This window comes from Ambystoma mexicanum, chromosome 3q (assembly GCF_040938575.1).
Source record: "Ambystoma mexicanum isolate Mex_15411 chromosome 3q, UKY_AmexF1_1, whole genome shotgun sequence".
NCBI lineage: Eukaryota > Metazoa > Chordata > Amphibia > Caudata > Ambystomatidae > Ambystoma > Ambystoma mexicanum.
Window position 1 is genome coordinate 137,774,463 of NC_090926.1, and position 22,408 is coordinate 137,796,870.

A 22,408-nucleotide genomic window follows, 5' to 3' on the forward strand; every position below is an offset into this window, starting at 1 on the left:
ATTTTCCCGGGGTGCTCGACTCCGCTTTAGCGGCGTCCATGGACTACAGGGACTCCCATCGATTGCTTTGGCCAGGAAACAAGTCCATAATGGTTGGCTTGCCTTTGTTTTTAGTGAGTGACATTGTGGAGAAGCAGGGGTATGTGCTCGGACACGTGTCCAAAAGCAAGTGGTTCCCAGATACGCAGGGCAAAACAGCGCTTATTTTGTGGTCTCTCTGCAAAATGCGAACAGTACAAATCAAAAGGATGATGGTGCTCAGAGTACTTGATTAAGGTTGTTAGAGCGGCAGGAGTGGTGTCCAGATACAAAGGAGTTTAATGGGAACCAGATTTCTTGGCACCCAGTACGAATGAGCAAAATTCCAGTGAAACTGCAAGGCCCAAGCAGTGGGCCAGTGACTCCAGCTCTCTAGTGGGGAGGAAGTCCTAGATGTACAAGCTTTGCCATGTGTTTTCTGGGCTTAACCGCAGGGGGGCTGTCAATTGAGCCCCCTATGTGTGGCCCGGATACCATTGGGGGGGGAGGGGGAATGAGGGAACGGGGATCCAAAGCAGCGGAATTTAAGTGTACAAGTTCACTGTTCATTCCTGAGTACATGTCGGAAGACTGCAGGCATCCATACGAGCAGCTTGTGTGCCTCGTGGGTATTCAGGGCAGCAATGCGCAAACGATATTAGTGCCCGCACCAGCAGCATGGTGGCGGGTGAGGAAGCACCTTGCGTAGAGTCGCAGACGAGGGAAGAGTATCCCTCCCAGTCCGCGCACGCCGCGGCTGCAGGCGCCAAGCAGCAGAAATGTACAGGGAAATTGCTGCAGGCCCCAGCTTCTGTGCACATCAGGGAGGCCACTGCGAGTGGGATCTAAAGAGGGATCTTAGAGGAGGCAGCTTGCAGCGTCACATTACCAGCCGCTCCAGGGAAACTGGAAAGCCGCTGCAGTGTCCATTTTAGGACGTCCGGGCCATTCTTCTCTCGGGCTTCCCTCCGGCCAGCAATTTCCGATTTTTGTCAGAGCAACAATGAGCTGCTAGGCTATAGTGTCCTATGCAGGATGGAGTTTCTGTTCATCTCTGTAAGCCATGTTAACCACCTCACAACAGGATATGAAAGGATCACAGTGGGAGCTCGATAGATTCACAGCTTTACCACATGAGCTCAAGCCACACCCCTCACCCCTTGCAGGGTCAAATTGCTTGTAGGGCTCATGAGACATTGATCCCTATGGAGACATGAGCCAATGGCCTCCCTCATGCTCTGAGTAGAAGTCTCCTAGAAGATTGTTCTCAGAACTGGTGTAGACATGCATAGATTTCTTTGAACACTGATAGCGTTAAATCGCGGGAGCCATGTTTTTCAAGATGGCGTCTGAGCCCCTTTTGTTTAAACAGGTCCCGGTGGTCTTTTTTTCGCCATTTCTTTTTGGAAAGGTCCTTCTAGAGTTTGTCTCTGCGTGCCAAACCCAGGTTTGGTCCCTTTGTTCCCATGCCTTTGGCGGGTTTCAGGACTGAAGACCGCCTCTGGCGTCAGGGTGTCTGGGGTGGGCGGGAGGTGGGGGAGTTGCCCGGGGCTTCCCTGTCCTTAGTCTCCTGGGAGACCCAAATGCGCTCTGGTGTGATTGGCTGGCTGACTGTCCGGCAGGGATAGCCAGCCTGCTGGGTGAGCGGCAGCTGAGCTGGAGTGAAAGAGAGAACTGTGTAGGAGGCGGGTCTCTTGTCTTGGAGGGCAGAGTTGACCACTGGAACGAGGGAACCGAGGACGAGCTGGAAGAGAGGGCTGCTGCAACTCCTGGACCGCGGTCCGAATTGCCAAGTTCATCTCGACAGAGAAGCCCTTCAAGGACGACTTCTCCCTTGAGTTGGTGGGACCAATCAACTCGAACCTTAAGCCACCTGGATACCATTCTCTGAGCTGGTTGTATTTTCCTCCCAGTGCTGCAGAAAACCGAATAACTAGGGCGAGGGACACCAAGTTTGTGTGCTTGTCTGCAGCTATCGAAATTGAAGATTTGCCTTGGCCAGCTTTTTGACCAGTCCCAGTGCAGGAGTCCCCCGACGTCCTCCCTCTTGTCCCCACGACTGAGGCTCAGGAACAACGAGATCTGCGGGAACAGACGTCTTCAGCTGCATCTTTTTCTTCATTTTAAAGGTACTGTAAAAACCTGACGGAGAACTTGCCTCTCACTGTGAAAGTGCTTGAAACTTTGGTAACTTGCAGGCCTAGTCAGCTTGTGACCCAACATATGAATCCTTTTACGAACTACGTCTGAGAACTTTGGCAAAGACTTCTCCGTTTAACTACCAGAACTGCCTATCCTATTCAAGACATTAGCCCATTGACTTTGGCCTAACCTATTGCATTGAATTGACTCCTCCTGTAATGTTCTTTTTTATTAACCTATGCCTTTTTGCTCCTACTTCAAACACTCTGAATGACATTTTGCTCCTCCTTCAAAGTAGTTTAAATGCCTCAGAAACTGATGGTGTGAAGTACTGAAGTATATTTGTGTGATATAGATTGCTTCCTTCTAGTGAATGTTTTATAACTGACTGAAATAAATTTGTTTTATCAAGGAACCTTGAGTGTGGGAGTCTGTTTCAGTGCTTGTGATTGTAGACCTCTGTGTGACATCATTACAGCTAACATTCCCCTCTTGAGATAAGTCTGGCTGCTCAGCAACGCTACCAAAACTGTTTGGTGCAGACTTATACCAAGGGTTGGTTTTGCTTGCATCTGTAGTCCTAGTTGTGTGTAGTGGTCCCAAAGGGTACTGCATACAAACTTTGCCTAAAACACTGCGCATATCAAAATAGTAAATGCTTAGTCTCATAATGTATTGAATTTTGAGTCAGCTTGATGCGTGTTTCGAGCCACTGCTCTTCTTCTGAGGCTGAATTGTTACATCACATATAATTGACAAGAACATAGATGAGTCATAAAACACCAACATAAACCTGTGGCAGCAGGGTTCTATACCAATCAATTAACACATTTACAAAATTAGTCACCCAATTGTTGAATACATGACAATGTAAAGTGATGGAGGAGTATAAAGTAAATCAAGATGCAATGCCATAAATCATTAATCGATACACCAAATCGAAAAGTCCAATATTAAAGTCCATAAAGGGCGAACCCAAATAACATACAAACATAAAAAAAGAAAGAAAATAAAATTAGAGTGTTACTAATATAATTAGTTGCATTCTAGGCATGTTTCACATCAAATCTGCCCATCAAACATTGAGAAAACCTGTGTACCTTGTGCGCTCTTCTATTCCATCACGCATCTACGTGACACGGACATCCCCGACCCAAGAGGGCAGCTCCCACGGCACCTGGACGGGTGACACCGGATAGACTGGAACACAGGCGGCACGCACAGAGTCAACTATCCTAGACAATCCCACCAACACTTTCGCCCGCCTCTTAGTTACTGCCAGGTACCACAGTAGTGTGGAATTGTCGAGATATTGGCAATCACCACACTACCTGAGAGGTTGACATTGGCAGGTGCACTGACCACAGGAGTATGAAGGGAGGATAAGGGGAGCTATGAGAGAGCATGTAAGAGGTGGGGGCCAGAGGAGTAAGGAACAATGTTTATCAGTCAGACCCAGATCAGGACAGAGCCGCATCACGGGAGACTACGCAACCCGAGCGCCTCAATGCAGGATAGAGACGCAAACTAACCAACCCTACTAACAATTTCCCTTTCTGCATACACCTCTCAAATTCCAAACCAAACAACCAAAAACTACAGCACAACAAACCGCACAAACTTCACTACATTGCAACAAAACAAAAACACAGTCATTCACAACAGTACACGACGACTACCGGCCGCAAAACACCCCAGGCCCAGCCAACCGACCCACCGGGATGAGGCCGCCAACAGCACATCACTGCTCTCTTGCACTTTTCCTGCTTCCTCCCACTAACTCAACCTCCCCTCCTCTTTCAGAGCCACCAGAGCGCCAGGGGACCACTCTGGTGGTGATAGTGCGCGGTACAAATGTCCTTTAACATTAACATGAAGATCGCACGGGAGCCAGAGGAGACACATTGGCGGACCTGGGTAGGTAATACATAGGTGGAAGCAAGTCCCTCACTCTACCCGTGTCGGTTGGGAAGGCGTCTACGATGGTATGTGCAGAATTGGAGCAGGCCCCGATGACTAAGTCGTGGTCGGGACCATTGACGAGGACTCTGAGGCAGAGAGACCCTAGGAGTAGTGGTCGTGTAGGTTGAGACGACGGATGCTGACTAACTTGTCGTCGAAATGAGAGCTGGTTTTCCTGACTTGGTAGACAGGGCTGTTGACAAATCAATATTCGACTGTGCAGTGGTCTTGGTCTATGAAGAGGCAGTCTATGAAGTGGTAGTCCTAGTGGACAGGGTCGACAGTGCTTGTGCCGCTGCCGCCACCGACTGGCATCCACAAGGCCTTCTCTTCGATGGCTTGTGCTTGGATGATGTCAGTGACTTCTTTAGAGACTGAGGCAACCCACCAGCCATTAGGCTGACAGTCGACTGAGATGGCAACAGGGACCAACCCCTTCCAGAACCTGGTCCCACAGCCACAGCAACCGCCTAGGGAGTAGACGGAGTGTTGATCTTCGCCTTCTTTTGGATCTCACAAGGGGGAGCCTCCTCAAAGGACCTCAAACTCTTCTTGCCAGAGGAAGTACACTCATAGGACATGCCGAGCCCAGATCCGGAAGCCGGGTTAGAGGCCTTCCCGTCTCGATCCAAGCCACTAAACTCCACTGGTGATTCTTCTTGGTCTTCGGTGAAAAGGTACTTCAGATGTTGCAACCGTCCGCATCATGATCTGGGTGAGGACAAAGGCGCGCGCTCCAAGAAGTGGCTCGGAAGTGGCTGTTTTGCTGTTGTACTCCGTTTACCTGTGGATCTTATTGACAGGGTACTTCCAACTTCCACCTTCAAGCAAATTATATGGACTTTTACTGACTAATATAATTATACTTTCTGTAGTACCATTATAGTATTCTAATATCCTGTTTTTTCATGGTTTTTAGGAAATTATAGCCACACCTCCTAATTTGTCATCAAAAAGGGCCACCCGCGCGCTCCTGCGCGCGCCCTCCGAGAAGTGGCTGTTTTGCTGTTCTGCTGCTCAGCAAGCGAGAAGCGGTGTCATCAGCACTTTTCCCCCCTCCCTCTTAGTCCCTTGTCCTAGACTCTGTTAGAGTAAAGTGGGTGTGAGAGCGGATGCCGTGGTGTCCTCTTGCGGCACTACCCAACGCTTCCATTAGTACGAAGTCGTGAGGGACGCGAGGGAAAGTTGGGTCACCAGGAAACCAGCCCTTAAAAAACGCTTGCATCTATGCCCATCACGTGTTACATGTATTAGGTAAGCAGTCCATTGTTTGCAATTGTTTGCTGTGTCTGTCAACTCGCACACAAACTGTCCGGTTCCAACGTTCAACGCTGCATCCGTGTTTAAACCCAAGGGGTTATCCACTGGTGTTATTACCGGCCGTATTAGTATATGGCATTATCATCTTAAGCATATTTTTCTCAGTTGCTACCTGGATCTACATGTGGCTTTGTTCGTTTTAGCAATCTAGTCTTTTATAGCTGCAAATCAATCTGACTCACCTAGTACTGTAATATACATATTAACCATACGAATCACTGAAACTAACTACTTGTTGGCTGGTATGGATGACTATGTAAGGAAATCGCCATGCATAAAAATTTGCGCAATCAACATATTAGTGTCCCTAAGATAATCTCATGCCCTAAAAAAGGCATGGTATAGGTAAACTCCGACTACTTTGGAAAAATGCCCATTGCTGTTACTAACCTGCGACTGCTGCTACTGAATCCCTCAACACAGCATCTGCTGAGCTGGCATCCGAGCTGACTTGTAACCTGGGATGTGTCACGGCAAAACTCCTGAGTGAGGTGTTATGTGGACCCCCGTTAACAATGCATCTTGGTGTTGATAGTATGTCTCACGACATTAATGTTGCAACTATCACTATACCTAGCAATCTTGATCCAAAAGCTATTGATTTTTTGCCTGGCGTGATGCATATGCCACTTGATAATGCTGACTTGTGCACTACAGTAAGCGACAGTGGCCCCCCCTAGAAATGTTTGTACTGCCGCTATTATTCATAGGGAACCCAATAGTACCACTAAGAGTATCATTGACCTATCGAATTCTGAGCACGAAGAACTCGATATTGAGTATTGATCCTGATCTGTCCCTAGCGGAGGCAGTTGTGACCCCAATGTATTTTACCCCGCCATCAAAGATGGCATCGACTGTTGTGCCCGATGTCAAAGATGCCACTTATACCGAGCCTGCCATAAAGTGTGAATCTGAATATAATATACCCCCTGTATTCAGTTTTAATTCAAAGGCAAAGCTAAGAAAACCTATGTACTCACCTAGAAATGTGATCACCGACAATGGGGAAGGTTTGTGTGATAATGAGGCAGATGCCAGCATGAACTCTGATGAAATGTTTAATGCGTTAGAAAATCTGCTTTCAATGTTACTAGAGAAGTGTTCCCACTTTGAAACCAAAATTGATGTGCAAGCCTTGTTAATCCACTCTAGATTGAATGAGCATTGTTGCAAAGAGCGACAGTAAGCACATTATGTCACATGTTACATCCCCAGTAGTAGCTAATGAAAAACAAAACTAAAAAGTGTATGGGTGGGAACGCAGGGGGTAAGCCTACCACTGCCAAAAGAAAACATCCAAGTGTGAAGAAAGCCTTTATGTATAGTAAGCGAATTGTGAAACGGAAAAAGCAAACACTGGGAGATCCAATAGCTGTGCCATTGAATATCTGTGCCACAGGGGTAGAATCTGATACCGCCATTGTCATTGATAATGAACAGGGACAAGCAGGTGGACTAACTATAGTTAATCTGATTCTATATTTGTGTTGGATGAAACACCAACGGTGCCTATGGTAATTGCCCCCCCCCCCGACCAGTCTTGAAGCAGCCATGTCCTGTAGGGTGTTCCCAAAATAATGGTGCTGCTGCTGCTTCGCTGCAACTGACATTGCCAGATGCTTGGGTGTTGAAAAACACTGACAATGTTAGCTCTAGTAGTTGTGTGAAGGAGGTTTCTAGTGTTGGCCTGTTGCCAGCGCTGCAATTCACCCAAATCCATATGGACAAACACTCACCTCTGTTGAATCGCGCTATGGTCCTGAGCATTTTTCAATCTATTGTGCCCCTAAGGGTTATCACCTCTAATGATATTTGTTTGGTCGATCAGTTGGAACTTACTAATAAGAATATCTCAAATGTATGTTTTGAAGCTGAAAGTACCTTGAATTATGTGCTGTATTATGGAGGTTGACATATTGCGTATGGGCTATGCTGTGCATAAAGTGATGATAGCATGTGTGAAACCTCGTAAAAATGTAGCACTGCAGAAGCCTATCCTATCGGTTTCTTCTGCAACATATCAATTGAATCAGAAATGTCTGACTATGGCGAACTCTGGGAAAGGATAAGTGCATCAAGGGTCTAGTACATCTTGCCCTCTCGTTACGAATCCACCTGCTACGAATGTGGTCAACGGTCGCAGCGCTGATATTCCTGAAGGATATTGGCAATGGCTGCCATTGACCTTTAAATCCCACTATGCAGAGTCTCGCAACTGACCCCACTCTTAACAGTTGCTGCACTCGTGGAACACTAGGGGTTATTCACATCTGTTTGAGGAGGAGGGCTTGATTGAACACCTGTCAATATTCCAAATAGTAGCACTCCAAGAAACCTGGTTGACATCTGAGATACAACTGGATGAAAGAAACTCTGTACACCAGGTAGCCACTAAGGGTCCTTTAGGCCGCCCGAAAGGAGGTTTGTTGGTGTCTGTCCAACCACCGTGGACGATACTGAAGTTACCCCTGTCCACTCAGCACGTATTGGTTACCAAACTAACCTGGCTCCTGGAAGTGATAATAGTCATTAACATTTATGACCAACCCAATCTGGCCAATAGCCTTGAAAATGTACTGACTGTTGATACTACTCTAAAGCAGTACAATCATCACTACCCAATATGGCGGTTAGGTGATTTTAACGCAAAAATTGGTGACATAAGGCAAAATTACAGGTTGCATGATTGGGCTATGAGATCAGGCAACAATCTGGCCTCTAATAGGCAAGGAAAAAAATGGGCTACCCTAGTCAACAGTCATGGTTTAGTGAAATTAAATGGCTTCACTCCAGGTGATGCTCTGATGAAATACACAAGGATTGAAGGTCACTCAGCTGCGATTCTAGACTATATCTTCATTAATGAAATTGGCTTACATTCCATCAAGGATATGGGCATAGTGGAAAGAAGAAAGTGATCAATTCCCACTCTGCCTCTTGTATGTGCTTCCAGGCAAATGTGATGTAGGCTCTGACCATGATGAAAATGGAGCGATTCATGTTAATGAAAGTAAACAGAGAATTGTCTGGCATCCCCGTAATATTGAGAATGTCACTCATGTTGTATCTGCACTGATACCTGAGTTTATTAAGGAAGGTGCATCAGGAAAGCTCTCAGAGTCAAATTTTGTACAATTTTAGTCAGTTTATGCAGAACATTCAAAAACATGTGGGTGAACGGAGGATATATACATCTGTTGGTGAACGGACCAATATTGTACTACCCCGTAGGCCTGGCAATGATAAAATTATCAGAGAGGCAAAAAAGAACCTTCGTAATGCTATTCGAATGGTAGTAAAGAAAAATGATCCAACCATTTCGGAGCAGGGTGCCGCCTGTCAAATTAAAACATTCAAGAAAAACTACAAACAGTGGCACAAATCACATAAGAGGGATAACAAGATTAACCTATGGAAAAAATTGCCATGATGGCTAATAATAATCAAGGTATTTGGCATTTGCTGAGAAAACAAAAAATGAGATTTGTCCAGTAACTGTATTCCTGAGGAAACGTGGGCCTTATATATCAAAGATACACTAGGCAAAACTGAACAGTCCGTTTTCACTTTTCCACTGCCGGATGCAACTTGGGCCTGCAATGCCTCTGAATCTGATATCATTAGGATTATTAATAAATTGAAAAACTCCCAGGCAGAGGGGCCTGATAGTGTCTGCAACTTAGTGATCAAAAAACAACCTGCTCTATGGGGAGCTGCATTATTATTGCTATTTAAACAAATTGGTAGGTTGGGTGCGATTCCACCATCTTGGCAAACCAGCCACATATTAACGGTCCATAAGAAAGGGTCTTGGGACAACCCGGCAAATTTCAGAATGTTGGCAATGCTCGATGTCTCCTCCAAAATTGTGACTAAGGTTTTGCTTCAGGAACTGAATGAATGGATTGTGGATGCTAATATATTACCATTGAACCAAACAGTCTTCCGTGATAAATCCAGCACTACTCAACCTACTGATATTAACATCTGCAATGGAGCATGCCTGGTCTAAACGGAATTTGGATGTCTATTGTGCATACATAGACTTTTCGGCAGCATTTGATACCATCCTCCGAAATAGTCTCTGGGAAAAACTTAACTCCTGGGGTATACCACATGGTCTATTGCGGATGTTGATGCTGCTGCATACCGATACCTCCGTAAAAATTATACTCAATGCTGCTGGAAGACTATCTGCAAATATGGTAACTTGTTGTGGAGTGAAACAAGGGTGCATGATTGCTGCGATTCTTCTCAACCTCTACCTGTCACATATGAGGGAAGTCTTCAATCTCTCCACGGCCAACCCTGTGAAAGTCAATGGTGTGATTGACGGATGGCTTGCCTAGGCCGATGACCTGCTGTTACTGTATTACACTCCAGCCGGTCTACAGCATATGCTCGACTCCCTGGTTGCTTACTCTATTGCCAATGGTTTGACAATCAACATCGACAAAAGTAAAATAATGGTCTTCTCCAGAAAACGTAGACCCAAGAGATATCTATGGAAACTGGCCTCAAAAAATCTGGAACAAGTCTCATAATTGATGCAAAGCTTACATGGGAACTCCAATGGTCTGCACTTAAGAATCGGTGTCTAGTGTCCACTAAGGCGCCGAGTGCCTTTATTGGCCGTAATAACGGCTATTCAGCCACTGTTGTAAACATTTATCTGGCTAAAATTAGGTCTATGTTGCTCTATCCTGTTGAGATATGGGGACACCCTTTTGTCAAACGTATGGTGGTATTTGAAGCTAAACTTCTGCGAATGCTATTGTGCCTACCACAAAATCTAAGTGTGGAATACCTGTATTTGGAGTTTGCTATCAAAGGTATCTGGTATGCCTACATTTGCCAATGTGTATTGTCCTACGAAAAGGTAGTCACCTTATCCAATGATACGATCATCGTACCATATCTACGAGCCTATCTTCGCTTAGAAGGCAATGTGTTGGTTGGCACTATTGGCACTTTACAAAGATTATATAGAAAATGGTCATGTGGATGTGTCCCTGGAACGTAAACGAGTGCCGTTAAAAATGAAAGTGTATGACCTCTGGCATGAGCAAAATGTTATTAACATCGCATCAAAAGCACAAAGCTGCCCGTATCGCGTAGAGTATCTCAACAGAGCTATGCCTCCCAAATACATTGTTGCCTATCCTAGCACTAGCCCTTTTCGCACCTATCTTCTGATGAAATATAATATGACGGAAGCACTGGAGACAAAAGATGAGAATTGGAATCCAACATGAAATGAGGAAATGTCGCTTATGTGGCAATAACAAAACTGAATCCCTCTTTCACCTTATTATGAAATGTGAAAGTCTGACAGAGATTAGAACGAAATCTTTTAAATCTTTTAATAATGCAATTGACATGATGAACACAACTGATTTGTGGATGTCTTATGAGAGGCAATGATATCAACCTCATCTACTACTTTGTAATATTTTATGTAAGGATCGTGGCGATTTTAAAATGTATTGAATGATGTATTTTAAAAGTGTATTGATGTTATATTTTAGAATTGTAAACTGATTTTAGTTTTTTGTGTGATTATTATTAATTGTTGTACGCAAATAAATAAATGGCACTTGAGGTGCCGATCCTCGAAAATGTTGTTCTGGCCACAGTTCCCACAGGCCCTGAAGAGACTGTTCTTCGCCGCATCAGATATGGCGGAGGTGAAGATGTAGGCCCAAGACTGGGCTTGCTGGTGTCACAGGAAGAAAATCCAACAATGAAAGAACGATCTTCGCCAGTGTCCAAGGCTGCTTCGATAAATCTGAGGGACTGGGACGGTGAAACCAAAGACATTTTGAAGTTTTGGGAAAAGCCAAGGATGTGCAATGGAGTGCATGTATAGAGTGAATGCTCAGACACTAGATGTGGGCAGCGAACTCGGACGAGCCAGTCATCCAGGTATGGAAGGACATTAATGGCCTCTTTCCTGAGGTGACCCGCCACCACTGGTAGCAGCTTGGTGAAAACCCTGGAAGCTGAAGATAGACCTAATGTCAGGACATTAAATTAGAAGTCGTGTTGGCCCACCATGAACCTTAGGTATATCCTGTGCTTCCGATGGATCGGCACAGCGAAGTAGGAATCCTGAAGATCAAGTGACACCAATCCGTCCTGCAGATCGAGGGATTGCAGAATCTGAGCCAGTAAAACCATCTTGAATTTGTCCTTGCACAGAAACAAGTTCAACTGCCTCAGATCCAGAATGGGACGCTTCGGTCTTCCTTTGGCACCAGAAAATAGGTAGAGTACCACCCCTGCCTCATGTCGAGCATGGCATCGATCATCCTCTTTCTATAAGACGCTGACTGACCTCCTTCAGGAGAGTGGGATCCGGAGACAGGGTGGTCCCCTAAGGGCAGTGGTTATGGAGAGTGCTGTAGATCTGTGAGGCAATACTCTTGTTGAACGTCCTGCAAGGCCCTGGCATCGGACATGTTCCTTGACCATTCTGGGCTTAACAGAGAAAGTCTCCCACACCTGCATTGAGTGGCAGAGCAAGTCAGTGAGGTTTTGCACCCTGAGGAATGGAGGGGACGCATGCTATGCCTCCCCACTGGGCACCGCCAAGTCTGGTGTAGCGTCTGCCCTGCAGGCTTTCCACAGCAGATCGACTACAGCCCTTTGGGACATAGGCAGGGGAGGGCCACAAATCCCTATCCCTAGTCAAAGCTGCAGAGGGCTGTTGCACGGCAAGCCAAAGGCCTTAGCCATTGGCTCCTGGAGGGTGTCAAATGTTTTGCCCATCAAAAGGCATGTCCAACAGCTCAGTGTTGACATTGGCTGCAAATCCGGACGTCCTCAACCAAGAGGGGCAACTGGCCACTACTCTAGGCCATGGACCTGCACACACAATCCACAGCATCCATTCCTGATTGCAACATCTGGTGGGAAGCCTTGCTGCCATCAGTAACCAAGGACAGAAAGCATTCCTGCATTTCCCTTGCAAAGTTCAGCTGCATTGGCCACAGCAGCCCAAAAGGAGAATTCCTGGCCCAAGAGGCATTTACAGCACATGGGGCAAAACTGCCCAGAGCAAAAACACCTTCTTAGCCCAGGCTAAAGCCGCTTACGTTCCCTGTTAGGTGAAGGGGAAGGTGAAGTTCTTCAGGCAAGCTGTCTTGGTCTGTACCACCAAACTCTCCAGTGAGGCATGAGAGGAGAGAAACCCCAGATCAGATGAGGCAGGATGGTGCTTCCTCACCAGTGCTGTCTACTGCCGGAGTAGAAGCAGATTTCTTCCACACCTCCCGCATGGCGGAGGTGGGTTGCAAGGACTCTGCCAAATTGAAGGGCAGGAGTCTTTTTCTTGGGGGCATTGTCCAATATGTAACTTTGTATTGATCTTTATTTAAAGCACAGTTATATAAAATATTTATTTATAATTGAACATCACCCAAATTCACAATTGATTTAAATGCATACATTTACACAGCTATCCAGTCTGGGTTTGGCAATTAACAAGTGAATACGTTGTATGCAGTATATGTCCCATATAAAACATGATCACTGGACTTCTTCAGGGGAACTGAGGTATATGCAGAAACTTAAGTCGCCTTTGGTAATGTAGGCCTCAGTAAAAGCCTTCCATATAGTTAAAAAAGGAACAAGTTACTTACCTGTAACTGTTGTTCTCCAGCATGGATTCACATGCTCATGAATATTCCCCGTCATCAGGCTGGGAATCCTCGGTAAAGAAAAAATCATTATCAGTTTCGTTTCTGATCTATCTTTCTTAGTAGTAACCAATCACTGGTCTCTGGGTCATACTGCCCCCAGCCAATGACTGCCCTCTCCCTAAGCCCCGCCCCTGGCAGCCATCCTCAGATTTGGTAGCACGTAAAGTGTCAGTATGACCAAGTGAAGAGCCGCAGAGGGGTAAGAGGGAGGGTTTGCAGGTGAATCCATGCCAGACCCATGCTGGTGAACAACAGTTACAGATAAGTAACTTGTTCCTTCTCCAGCATGGGGTCTGGCATGGATTCACATGCTCATGAATATAGAATACATAGCAGTATACACATGCACAACCACGCAACCACGGGAGGTGGCAAGGCTCAACATTAAGCATTACATAAACTCAACATTAAGCAACTCTTACCTCCTCACCAGGCCCACCCTTCAGGCGAACAGGTTGCGCAGCACTGCTTGGCCGACTCTGGACTCCTCCCTGGAATCCCAGTCGACGCAGTAGAACTTCGTGAAGGTGCGCGTCGAACTCCACGTAGCAGCCCTGCAGATGTCCAGCAGGGGCACACCAGACAAGAACGCCGTAGTAGCAGCGATCGCTCTGGTCGAATGGGCTCGGATGGCCAGGTAACGGTCGGTTTGCCAACCGGTGATGGTGCATAATGCAGCCGGAGAGCCAACTGGAAATGGAAGCCATCGAGAGTGCCTTTGCTTGATTCACAGGTCCAAAGTTCACAAAAAGCTGTGATGTCTTCCGAAAACTCTTCGTACGGTCCACGTAGAACTTCAACGCTCTAGCTAGATCCAGCGAGTGCAAAGTCCTCTCGGCCGGCGACGAAGGTGACGGGAAGAAAACTGGCAACACCAAGGGCTCGTTGAGGTGGAAGTCCGACGGCACCTTGGGCATGAAGGAGGGGTGCGTCCTCAGCACCACCCTCGACTCGTGGAAAGTCAAGTATGGAGGCTTGCAAGATAGGGCCTGGATCTCTCCCACTCATCGTGCGGAGGTGATGGCCGCAAGGAATGTTGTTTTCCACGACAGAAATTTCAACGGTGCCGAATGCAGAGGCTCGAATGGCGGCCCCATGAGCCTGGTCAGCACCACGGTAAGCTCCCATGCCAGGGCCGGAGCCTACACTGGCGGAAACTATCGGAACAGTCCCTTCATAAATTCCTTCACCAGGCGAGGCGACCACAGGGATGACCGTCCCGTAGTTCTGGTGTAACGGGAAATCGCTGCAAGATGGATCTTGATGGAAGCGTGAGCTAGCCCCGCCTTGGCCAGCGACTGCAGGTACGGCAGTACTTGAGGGGCCGTAATTCGCAGAGGGTTAATCTTCTGTGCACGGCACCAGACAGAGAACCTCTTCCACTGGTGTCCGTAGCACTTTAGAGTTGAGGAAGCCCTTGGCCTTTGCAAGCACCTCCTTGAAGTCTGCCGGGATGTCGTACCCTCCAAACTCTAGTGCTGCAGGAGCCAGGCCTGCAAGTTCAGCGACGGGTCATGATGGAGTATGGCGCCTCCTTCCCTGGAGAGAAGACCTGCGTCCGCCGACAGTTTGACTGGTGGGGACGCTGACAAGTCCAGAAGGTCCGGGAACCAGATCTGTCTCGGCCACGACGGTGCGACGAGGATCATCCTGCTCCGGGACCTCTTGAGTTGGTTGACGAGTCGCAGTAGCAACGGCAATGGAGGGAACGCATACAGGAACAGGCCGTCCCAGCGGAATGAGAAAGCATTGCCCATGCTTCTCCGTTGAGGAAACCTGCTGGCGAACCTCTGGCACTTTGAGTTTGTCGCTGTAGCGAACAGGTCGATCTGGGGTTTGCCCCATCGTTGGAAGAGTTGATCCACTTGGTCCTGACATAGTTCCCACTCGTGGCACGTGCGCAGCTCCCTGCTGAGTCGGCGATGGTGTTCTTTATCCCTGCTAGATGAAAGGGTACCAAAAACATCCCCTGGGCCACGGCACAATGCCACAGATCCTGGGCTTCCTTGGCTAGGGCTGTGGATCTGGTTTCTTCCCTGCTTCCGGATGTAGAACATTGTGGTGGTGTTATCGGTGAAGATAGTCACCACCTTGCCCTTGAAGAATGGGAGAAACGACTTGAGGGCCCAGAACACTGCTCTGAGTTCCAGGATGTTGATGTGGAGTGGCCTCTCCTCCGGGAGCCAAAGGCCTCTCGCGTGAAGATCTCCGGTGTGCGCTCCCCACCCTTCCAGGGAGGCATCCGTCGTCCGTCACCTGGTGCGCTCGGGTCTGAAAGTCTGTCCGCGAGATGCGCGCGGGTGCCCCACCACCGAATTGCTTGGCGGAAAACGTCGTTGAGCAGGATCTTGTCCTCGAAACTGCCCGTCGCTTGCATCCAACAGCGTCGAGGAACTCCTGTAGGGAACGCATCCGAAGCCTGCATAGGCGCACCAGGAAGATGCATGGGGAAATCATCCCTGAGAAGGGACTTGAATGACCTCACCCTGGCTATGTCCGTGGCATGCAAACACTGCACCTTGCCCAGGATGGCCTTCGTCCTTTCCTCCGACGGCGAGGCCAATTGCGCTACTGTATCGAGCTTGGCTCCCAGAAACAGAGCGACCTGTGACAGAACCAGGTAGAATTTGGGAAGTTGGAGAATCCCAGGTCCGTGAGCAGCTGGACAGCCTTCGCTGTGTGCTCGCCGGCGATCTCCCTTGTTCTTGCTCGGATGAGTCAATCGTCCAGGTAGGGGTAGACGTGGATCCCCTGCAGGCGCAGCCGCGCCGCCACTGGTACCAGGCACTTGGTGAATACCCTGGGCGCCGACCTCAATCCAAATGGGAGGGCCTTCAATTGGTAGTGCCGGCCTTGGACTATGAACATGAGAAACATTCAGTGTCCTTATAGACTGGATGTGAAAGTACGCATCCTCCAAATCCAACGATGATGGGAAGTCGCCTTCCTCCAGCTGGCCCAGCACGTGCTGGAGGGTGACCATCCAGAACTTCTGTGCCTTGATGTATTTGTTTAATCGACGCAGGTCCAGGATGGGACGCCATCCTCCTGTCTTCTTTCTGACGAAGTATCTGGAGTACACTCCGGAGCCCCGGGGCCTCTTTGGGACAAGCTCGATGCCTCATTTCTTGAGCATTGCCCTTACTTCCAACAGCAGTTGACGGACCTGGTTCTCCTTCCTGGCTACGGGAGGAATGCAGGGGCACTTTTTTAGACATTCGAGAGTGTGCCCGTGGACCAGGGAATCCAGCACCCAACGGTCGGTGGAGATGGACTCCCACACGCTGCCGAACTTCGCCAGCCGGCCTCCCACCGGGGTGCTCAGATGGGGGCCCGACGCTACGGTCTTGCTTGGTAGAGGCCTTGCCGCCTTGGCCTCCCTGGCGCCGACGTTGAGATCCACCCGACTTGCGTCGTTCCTCTGTAGGCCTCTTGCGACGAGGAGCAGGCCGCTTGCCGGTATATCGAGGAGCCACTGCCGAATCCTTTGGAGGCAACCTTGCCTTCCTCCGGAGTTCCAAAAGGGCGGCCGTCGTTGCTGCAAAACACCCAAGGCCCGAGCAGTCTCTGTCGGTCTTGATGGCCTCAAGTGACTCATCCACTGTTTTCCCAAACAGGTTGTTCCCGTCGAAGGGCATGTCCAAAACTCTGGTTTGCACGTCCTGGCGGAAATCTGTTGCCTTGAGCCATCCCCGCCGTCGAAGGCAAACGCCGTTTCCCAACTGGCGGAAACCGGTGTCGGCAATGTCCGTGGCTACCGTTATGGCGTGGTTCGACGCCACCTCACCTTCCTGTAGGATCGCCAGGGCCTCTGCCCTCTTGTCATCCAGTAGGAAGTCCAGCAGGGGGGGCGATCTTGTACCACAACTCCCTGTCGTACCGGCCACAATCGCTAGGGCGTTGGCCGCCTTGTTGACGCTGCAGATGAGATGACTCGTCGTCCCATGGCGTCCAGTTTCTTTCCCTCGCCGTCCGGTGGGGAAGTTGAAGATTAAGTCGATGCCCCTGCCGCTTTCTTCTTGGCCGCCACCGAGACGACCGAATCCGGGGTCAGCTGTGCCCTAAGGCACAAAGGTGCGGTATCTACTTCTCATACCGGTCCCTCTTGGCAGCCGTCGTGGACGGGTTCTTCAGAAGATCAAGTTCCTCGTCCCAGATATCATCCAGCAACAGCACCGCGAGGACCGTCTTCCTCTTGGCCTCGCGCCGTTGGTAGAGGAAGCCTTCCTTATTCTGTTCTTCGGGGCAGAGCTGGAAAAGCTCAGATGCTCTGGCAATCATGGCGTGGAAGGAACCAATTTCGTCGGGCGGGGAGGCCCAAGTAGGTGGTGATGGGAGGCCCATCCCGTCACCACCGTCATCATCCGTCCCCGTTGTGGCCGTATCTGTTCCTGTGTCATCCCCAGGGACAGGGGAAGGAGATAAAGGCTGACAGGGCCGTGAGGGCTGGAAGGGTGGGGTGGATGAACTCTCCTCTTGTTTGGAGGGCTTCCCGACGGGCCCGGTTCTGCTGGGTCGTCCGTTGGGGATAGGGGCAATCTCGTCCTCATCTCCGTGCATAAGGTTTGGATTGCCATCAAAATGGCCACCGAGTTGTCCTGTGGCTCGGGTTGCGATGGGCGCGATGGTTGCTCCTCCTCCACGGGAGCAACGTCGGCGCCACCGTCTCTCTCTTCGCCCTCCTCGTCGGGATTCCCCCTGTGGGGCCGGACCTCCTCAAACTTGTTGAGGCCCTCCACGACTTCAACCAGCTCCTCCTCGGAGGCTGTATCCGTGTCCGTAACGGCAACCGCCCCCCCCTCCTCTTTTTCCACCAGGGTCTTCATGGGGGTCTTCTCGATGGGCTGAAAAGAGGATTCCCTCCGCGGTGGCAGGGAAACTCTGGGCCCCGAGGTCGCCTCCACTGGGGTAGCCTCCACAGGCTTTGCCAGGGCCGTCACGACTAACTCGATAGAGGCCTGAGCCGGGTGAATCAAGGCCTTCACCACCTTGTGCGCGCTTGAGGCCTTCACCTTGGGATGAGGGTCACCGCCTCACACACCCCTCGGCTGGGTCCTTCGAGATCGTCCAGGGCCTCTCCATAAGCTTAGCTGGGTTCTCGGATTTTCTCTTCCCCGAGCCAGAGCGTTGGCTCATGGTTGATGGCGCCGGTGAAGGTGCGCCCTGCCTGGCAGCCAAGAAGCCTGTCCATTCGGCGCTCCCGGTGCCTGCGGTGCTTTGCATTTTGTTGGGCCCCTGTCGCCGGAGCACCTTCACAGGACTTAGAAGACCGCTCTGACTTCTTCTCACGTGCTGGGCTCTTTCCTTCCAGCCAGTTGGCGAGACGGGTCCGACGGTCCCTCATAGTCCGATCCATTATGTTCATGCAAAACGCACAGTCCTTCTCCATGTGCGTTTTGTCTTTGTGAAGGCAGTAGAGGCATCTATAATGCTTGTCCTCCTTGTATACATTCTGTAACCCCCATCCAGGGCAGTTCCTAAACAGCTTGGATCCGGGTGTTCCCTTTTCCTGGGCCATGTCCACGAGGTAGGCCTCAGCAACTTCTAGAATCCTCCAAGAAGCGTAACTCAACAGAAACTTCACCCTTGAGGGGCGTAGAAACATTCAGAAACGGGTCCCCGTTGATCGGAAGTGGAAATGGTGGAGCTTGAGGCTCGATTGACTGAAAAAATTAGATAAAACTTTGAAAAAACACAAAACGCAGTAAAAGCTCGAGAGCTATAGCACGAGGACTCCCAACACTTGAACGTGCGGTAAAAATCTAAGGATGGCTGCCAGGGGCGGGGCTTAAGGAGAGGGCAGTCATTGGCTGGGGGCAGTATGACCAAAGACAGATCAGAAACGAAACGGATACTGATTTTTTTCTTTACAGAGGATTCCCAGCCTGACGATTCATGAGCATGTGAATCCATGCCAGACCCCATGCTGAAGAAACATCCTTTTAATATCAAGTGTGTCATTAAACAGTCAAGTTGCAACTTGTTCCTTAGTAGCACAATCCTACACAGTTTCAGATGTTGGCAAATTCCTTAGTTACTTTTCATTCGTTAGTAGGAATCCATCTGGGAGCAATTGTGTAAATCATGTTTAAACCGTGTCGGAAATCTTGACCTGTAGTGTATCCACTCAATGCAAGCAACTTACTTTGGGTGATGTACAATTTTAAACAAGAAACATTTTAGATAACCGATTTAAATAAAGATCTGTATTAAGAGTGCAGCGTTTGGTAATTTACTCCTACAGAATAATATGAAAAGGCCCATAAGTGTTATGTATGGATTGTACTCGGGGTGAGCTTTTCTGCAACTTCCCTAGTGTCGCTATGTTTGAACAGTTTGTACTGAACCTTGGATCTGGCATAGAGCAAAAAGCCCCAGAGTATCGGCCACCTTCACCATCAATTGCTGATAAGCGGCTTGATGCATTCCAGGGGTAGAAGCCGGCAGAAAGTCCATTCCAGGGTAGGCATCAAGGCCACTAGCAGCCTGCAGTTCCTTGGCCAACCCCAGTACATAGTCACCTTCCACACAGAAATCTCCCTCCTCCCTGGAAACCAAAGGTTCAAACCCAAAGGGAACCTTGTCACCTTCATCATAGATGACGTACATGTTGGTTATGAAGCTGTTGATAGGGAGTGGTACATACTCATGAGGAGCCACAGTGTAGATGCTGATTGGCGCCAAAGACACAGAAGACGAAACTAGCGCAGAGACCTCAACGCCTACTGTCACTGAGGAAGAGTAACCTTGGGGATGAAGGATAGCTCAGGGGCAACACGTTTGTCTTGAAAGCAAAACAGCACAAAACAGGTTTGAATCCCGATCCCATGCTTTAAAACCACTCGCTGGTATTAAGCTAGTTATTAAAACTATAACCCTGGCTGTCTTCTGGTTCAGGCCAGAGTCAGTAGGCATGTGCGAGTGGACCCAAGCAGATACACTACCAGTCGCAACAGACATGGAAGGAACCAGCCTGCACCACAGCCTAAGCAGACAATGCCTGAACCGGTCACAGAGGCCGAAGCCGCTGGCACCTTGGCAAAGATACTACAGGGTGGAGGATTGGGTAGGAAAAGGTACCAAAGCCAGACATTCTGGAGAATCCTTAGAGCAGTGGCTCTTCTTTTGTGAGGAAGTGGCATGTCAGTTCGAGGACACTCGGGGAGCGGGACCTCTTCCAATTTGGCTTCTTGTCCTTCTCATTGCACAGGGCCAGCCGGTCTTCGGAATGGCGTTCCGCTGAGAGACCTCGATCGGTACCAGAGAGCCTCGCCCTTCGTCTTGTGGACGAACATAAAGATAGTTGCCACCTTTTCACGGGGGGCCTTTGGGTGCATAAATTGGCATGTCCAACAATCCTGGGAGTCGTGGTCCTCTCCCAAGCAATAGAGAAATCCGGTGCAGATCCGAGACAGACATCTGCAGGCCAAAAACGCACATAGTTTGAAGCATGATGCCTTTGATGGAGTAGACATGGCTCAGAGAATTTTTTTTTAAAACTCAACAAGCATGAGGAAAGGTTTCCTAAAAACAGCTGGGATGAGATCAGGAAATCAGATGAGGAAGTAATCCATTAGAAAGACTGGGATGAATAACCTGAGACTCTGAATTTCAGGGAAGCGCCAGTCCAGGTAGGGAAACACATCAAACCCCCTCCATTCTGAGGAAAGCCGCCACCACTACTAGCAGCTTAGTAAAAGCCCCGAGAGCGGAAGAAAGACCAAACGTTAGGACGTGGTAGTGATGTTGGCCTACCACAAAACTTAGGTACTGAAGGTCGTGATCGCAACCAGTCCTGCAGATGGAGGGCTTGGAGGATCTGGGCTAGAGTAACCATGTCCTTGCATATGAACAAATTAAGCAGCTGCAGATCGAGTATTGCATGCAGCCGCCTCCCAATCGCCACTGGAAAGTAGGTTGAAGACCAACCCCTCCTACGTTCTGAGTGCAGCACCAGCTGTATATTGAGCTCCGAGGGAAGCTGACTGACCTCCTCCAAAAGGATGGTTTCCGGTGGCAAGAGGTTGGATTGAGGATCAGGATCTGGGTGACATTGCACAAAAGGGAGACCATAGCCCTGTTGAATGATCAGCAAGGCCCAAGTGTCGACCACTCAGCTGAACAGGGAGAGCCCCCACCATTCATAGGAGATGTGGCAGAAAATCTCAGGTTTTGCTCCATGTGGGGCTAAATGTAGAGTGGCATACCCCTTGGATATCGCCTGCCTTGCAGTCTTCCTGGGCTGCCTGACCTAGACCACACTGGACACAGGAGGCTGAGGGATGAAATCCCCGACACCTTGCGGAATGTGCACAGGGTTGTTGCCCGGCCAGACCCAAGTACTTCACCATCACTTTGATGATTGGAACATCTGACTGGCATCATCAGTTTTAGCCCCAAACAGGCTCTGTCCATCAAAGGGCACGTCCATCAGAGTTTAGCCCGGACATAGTTTGCAAGCCTGGGCGTCCTCACCCAGAAGTGACCTTACCACTGTACCTGTGGCCATGGATCTGACGACACAATCATCAGTATCCAGTCGAGATTGTAAGATCTGATGAAAAGCTTTTCTGCCATCACGGACCGTAGTCAAGAAGCACTCCTGCATCTTCCTCTCAGGCATGTGCTCAGCCACATTGTCTACAGTCGACTAGAGACCGAAATAGAATGTTACAGGGTGCAAGAGGTCAATACCATCAATGCAAGTTTCTTTCAACCAATGGGCACTTTCCTCTGACAATTAGCAATATTTAACCAGTTATACCAAATACTTGGGAAAAAAAAAGTAAAGAAAAAAAAGTGTATTGTCTTACAATTTGGAGAATCATTGATCTTTTGCAGACAATGTCACTGCTGAAGCACACTTAAAGGGGACGTTTGTATAGTAGAGTGGAGTAGATGCAAGTATCCTGAATAAGAACTCAGATTTAGTTTTAGAAGTTAATAGTTTCTGCTCTCCTCTTGCTAAATCTGCTACCCTGCCTCCAGATGAGGTTTTATTTCTGTTGGACGGGCAACAGGTAATACAAGTCATCATCCAACGAGAAATAGTCTGTTCTAAAACACCCCGTTCTTTGAAGGGTTCACCATAAGCTATAGTCCTAAGTCAAACAAATGAGCCAACAACGTTAATTTACTGTGCAAACAGTAAAGTCATTCTCCCGCATTAGACAAAGCAGCAGAAAAATAGTGGACATTGCATGCAACGAGTTATACGCAAACTCCAAGTAACCTGATATTTAAAAATAAATAATTAGAAG

The 22,408-nt window shown here is 48.8% G+C and overlaps 1 protein-coding gene across 2 annotated transcripts in view; it reads right to left on the reverse strand.

The window, feature by feature from the left end:
• The window catches only part of ESPL1 (extra spindle pole bodies like 1, separase), a 1,025,090-nt gene that overhangs the window by 298,991 nt on the left and 703,691 nt on the right, over positions 1–22,408 (reverse strand). The gene's annotated exons all lie outside the window — the stretch shown is intronic.